The sequence below is a fragment of the Syngnathus acus genome, chromosome 20 (assembly GCF_901709675.1).
Source record: "Syngnathus acus chromosome 20, fSynAcu1.2, whole genome shotgun sequence".
In the NCBI taxonomy this organism is placed as follows: Eukaryota; Metazoa; Chordata; class Actinopteri; order Syngnathiformes; family Syngnathidae; genus Syngnathus; species Syngnathus acus.
The window spans coordinates 375,001-380,328 of NC_051104.1; positions in this window are offsets into that span (position 1 = coordinate 375,001).

Genomic DNA, 5,328 nt, shown 5'->3' on the forward strand with positions numbered 1-5,328 from the left:
AAAAGGCACCTTGCAAATGACTGTCAGGAAATCCCTGAGGTGTTGCAACGTGCAGATGTGCAAAACTATCTCGGGAGGAGATTTGACAGATGTTGAATGCAGCACGGTTCTGAACACAAACATTTAGACGTATCTGGCGGTGGAAAATGTTGCCAGACGGACTCGGCGATAACCTTCAACACCTGGGGCTGCAAAATTTCTCTTCTCCTGTCACTGATATTGATTGCTGCCAAATAATAATAATAATAATAATAATACATTTTTATATACTATATAATAAAAAAATATATAATAATAAAATTGAATAATATAAAAAATTTTCATAATGCATCTTTGAAATTCTATCTAGTGAATCCTTAAATAAAATTTGGATGTGGGTAAGGAGTCGAACAATGTTACCATGGAAACCAATTGGAGGCAGAGGCTGGAGATAATGGTATGGCAACATACGGTGATATTTGAGAGCATGTGACATCACAGCGCATCTCACCCGGATTGCAAAACTATCTAAGACGACGCAGGGTGAGGGAAGAGTTTAATCCTCTCCGATTCCACTGTCACTCACGCTGGCTGACGAGGCACGGCAGTGAAATGACAGACACGGCTCCACACCAATGAAGCATCACGTGAAGATGTGATAAACGAGATGATGAGGGAAAAACTCCTTGATGAAAGTTGAATGACAAAATTAAGCGCCGTACTTTGGATCTTAATAGCAGTGTGGGTTCCATATCACAATAAATAAATAACCATCTGACAGCCATCAAAAAGCCTGATGCAAGGTTTAGAACCAGCGTGTCAAATCGGTTGCCACGGTAACAAATAATACATTTTCCCCAAGCTGAGAAAAAAAAGTGACATGGCAAGTCAAAGTGGTCCTATACAAGAAGTGTTATAAAAAAAAAAGATTTGCCTTCATATTTTGAGCAGTGGCCATGTTTATTATGGGATGTAGAGCCTTATGTCTTTCTTCCTTTGAGACTATGACATCAGTCGTGTCAATTGTGCTCGGTTCATTTGATTTCATTGAAATGAGTCATCAGAGTGAGGCAGGAAACTCCGGCTGGCGCATCTGCTAAACTCTCGCTAGACTTTCTTCAACACCAAAAGTTTATTTGCTTTTGTGAACCACAAAATGGATGAGGTGGAAAAAGTGAGCCTCGAGAAAGGGAATTTTATAAAAGAGGAAGAGGACCATCCACTCAGGGTGTTTTTTATTTGTATTTTTGTAATTTATCAATTATAAAGATATATTGAAGTGAATATCAGGATGGTAATATTTGTGGTTGCATTGCATTATTGACTCAGGGTGAGTTATTTTTATTTGTATTGTATTTGTATTTTTTCAATTTATTAATTATAAAGACACTAATAAACAAATTGAAGTGAATATCAGGAAGGTAATATTTGTGGTCGCATTGCATTATTGTACAGCTGAAATATTTTCTACGCTAACGAAGCAGCTGAAATTATTAGATAATACCTTGATCCCTTTATAAAGTACCGTTTTTTTCCGTGTATAATGCGCCCCCATGTATAATACGCACCCTAAAAATGGCATGTTGATGCTGGAAAAAAGCCTGTACCCATGTATAATACGCACCCAATTTTTATTTATTATTTTATTTTTTTTTAAGTCCCAATGATCGTCACACACGCAGGGAGGCAATGGGTCCCATTTTTATAGTCTTTGGTATGGTCTTAACTAGGCTGGATGTATTTTTTTTTGTTGGCGTTGATTTCTCCGACTGCCCGTAAAGGCACCACCGCGATCAGATGAAAAGAGAGGAAAGTGACGTGCGGACATGTGAAAAAGGCGGCTCTGTATGGGAGAGACGTTGAAGAGGAATAAAAACACCCTTGGAAACCAAAACTTGCCCCTCGTGACTCGGAGCCGCAACAAATGTTTCGGATTTGTGTAGGGTACATTGTGACAGCAAACGAGCAGGTGATCGAGCAAGCGTCTGATACGAGAGCATTGCGTTCGTATGGAGCGTGTTTGAAGTGAACAGCAGAGACGAAAGGAACAAGGCAAAGTGTTGTGAAATAAAATATTACCTGTAATACGCATTTTGTTATTTGCTGATTGTATTAAACTATCACATTCATTGTCAGTCAAGAAGAGAAGAGGACTATTATCCCTTCTTTGACGAAATGACCAGAGCACAGTACAAACACACTATTGTCGGTCAGTCCTGTTGTTGGTTTTGTTGTACCATGATTTTCTTAAAAAAAAATAAAATAAAAAAAAATTCAAAAAAAATAAAATTTCAAAAAATTTGTACCCATGTATAATGCGCACCCCAGATTTTAGGACAATAAATTAGTTAAATTTTGCGCATTATACACGGAAAAAAACGGTACATGGCTAACGTCTTCATGGCTGAATTTTGTTAAATTAGTTGTATGACTCACTGAGAACGTAAGATATCTTTTATTGTTGAGGAATGTTTGTCCTATTTAGTTGAAGTTATTGTGTCTTTCAGGCCCAACAACCTGTTGAGCCACAAAATGGCTGCTGTGGCGGCACTGCTCAAGCAGACGGAGGCGCTGCACCGACGGAGCGCCGTGTACACGAGAATATCCTGGAACAAAAACTCAAGGAAAATGAAGAAGAGGTGAACTCGCTTCTTCACGCCTTGAGCGACGCCGAGACGGTCACCGTGTTCGTCAGCAAGTCGTGGATGGACGCGTACGAGCAGCTCATCCTGACTTTCGAGGACGACTCCAACAACATAGCGGCGGCCATAAATGCCGAGTGGCAGAAGTGGTGGGCCTACCGAGAGCAGGAGACCGCCGACCAATTCCAGACCCAGTGGGAGAACATGCGCTGGCACATGGACGACATGGCGACCCAATTCAAAACCGAGCTGGAGAGCATGCAGTGGCACAATATGGAAATGTCTGCGTACTTCCTGCATGAGATTGAGAAGCTCCGACAGCACATGGGTCGGGTCGTCCGGGAAAAGGATGACTTGATTGCAAAACCGCAAAGGGAAAACTGCATTCTGTCATAGGCGCGTCATTTTAAATTCCCGGAAGAGCAACAAAGTCTGAAAGCTTTCGAGGGTGAGCAACAGGCCACGGCATCTCACGTGGTTGAAATGACAGGTAGCGACCCAAGCCACGACGCGCAATGAAACATATCGGCTACATTTTTACCAAAATATTCTTAACCGATTTTCAAGCTAATGAGTGAGAAAATGAGATGTAGCTTAGAAATGAGGCGGAATCTAAAGAACTTAGAGTTTGGGCACATCGACAGAAAAAGCAACCTCCAACGTTGTTTTACCGTCAAATCTGGAACAGGTTCAAATAACAAATGGACGGCATTAGCTAGCATGCTACAGTATTTTTTTGACACATTCTAGATGACTGGATCTGATCACGACGACAAGAATCCTCGATGCAGGTATCTGTGGGAATACTGTAGATTGGCACATTTATTAATTCCTGCAGCGAGAATTGATTAGACGGGTGTCTCTTCAAATCGATAACGACGTGCCATTTATCTGGCATTAGCATGTGCTGACTCGGCAGCCCCGATATCAGTGGTGCTCGCATCGTCATTGCCATCGTTTGTTATAGTGCGATCCGATCAGAAGTTATCGAGAGGGATTCTGCTGCATTTTAGTTTTCCATCAGCACTTTTCGATCATAGTTATCAGTCAAAGCGCCGGCGAGTATTTTCAAAGCGTCTCCAATAGCTGTGGCGGTTGCCAAGGCCACACATGATCGATGCCTGCTGCACGTCTCCCATCACAAGCGCCGCTCCAATGTAATAACCAGCGTGACCCCTTTCCGAAACACTTCCTTTTTTTTTAGTGTTTTCAAACACGGCCTAATCCTGACAGCATTTAGACACCGACTGTCCACCGACAAAACGCAACACAAAACGCCTTTGGGCAAATCAGGACCGAGTCAGCTATTGGAAATAAGGCAATGATGGCGCTTGAAGCACTTGATATGCAGGCGTCTGCTTTGTGGCTTATCTCCACTGCTCAACTGTGCCGAGCAATTGCTGCTTAGCTGGCCCAAGTGAAAGAAAAAAAACTCCCCCACACCACAGCCTCACCCACTTCCACTCATTTTGTCTCCACTTGGCTTTTATGCCTGCTTGGAAGGACATTATTGCAATCGTTTCCAATCATGTCAATTGTAATTATATGGCTGATTTCCTTTCCCCCGCTAATGTGAAAGCGAGTGTGTTGTCTAAGATACTGCTTTCTATGTATAACCTCGAAATGTACATCACATAATGTACTTTACAAATCAAAATTGAACTATAAATAGTTTTTTTAAAATATAGTTACAGACTAAAAAATAATATTTAATAAAAAAATATTTTCACATCTGGCCTTGTAAATGAACTGAAAGCAAAGGGGGAAAAAATGGTTGCTAAATGTGCTTACACACTGATCGGTGATGTGATGCCGTTGATCTCACTCAATGACTGACTCAGCTACCCTGCAAGAAAGCGGGACGTAAACAAAAACTCGGGTCGCGGAGAGAGCAGTAATCCATGCCAAAAACAAAATGGCATGTTCAAAGCAGAGACACCAACCTCCGGCGTTTGTGAATAAGCCAATCAGTAGACGCGCATTTTACGATGGCGGCACGGAAGATGAGAGCGGTCCAACCGCGTGCGTGCGTGATTGCTAATTGCTGCTACCTTCACCGCGACACATCAATTCATCAGATACCACAGGCAGATCGAACCAATGACTCATGTCTAATCCCGCCGCTGACAAATACCCCCCCCCCAAGACTCGTTCTTGCCATCTGCTGCCTTCAGATAGCATACGACTTATTAGCCGGCCGACTGTCACTCAACCAACGCTTCAATCTGTCTACAGATTTTGAAGCAAAGGGGGACATAAGTTTGATGTTTTTATTGAGCGTATTACTACGAGGGGCTGCTTTTGCCAGCAACCTGCCATCTTTCTCTTCACCCCATTGCTTGGCTTAATAAGCGACGGATACGCACACTCACTCCCCGCAGAGATAGTGTCTGCTATTAAGCAAATGAGTTGCTGCTCTGTAGCTTTGGCCATCAGATAGCTGTGATTGAAGGTTAATGACGGGATTGCGCAATAGCAAACAGCAGCAACGGCGTCTATCGTAAGAGGAACCTGTCTGTAGGCACAAATGCTAGCGCGGAAGCTTCTCTGTGTCCGACGTTAGCGAGGTTCGCTTCTGTTCACCAATGAGCATAATAAGGACAAATAGAAAATTGATGTCCGTCCGTGCTGGAGTCGAGCCCAGCAGCAAATGGATGTACAGCTATGAAAACATCTGTAGTACGACTTGATGACTCAGCAAGTCTTT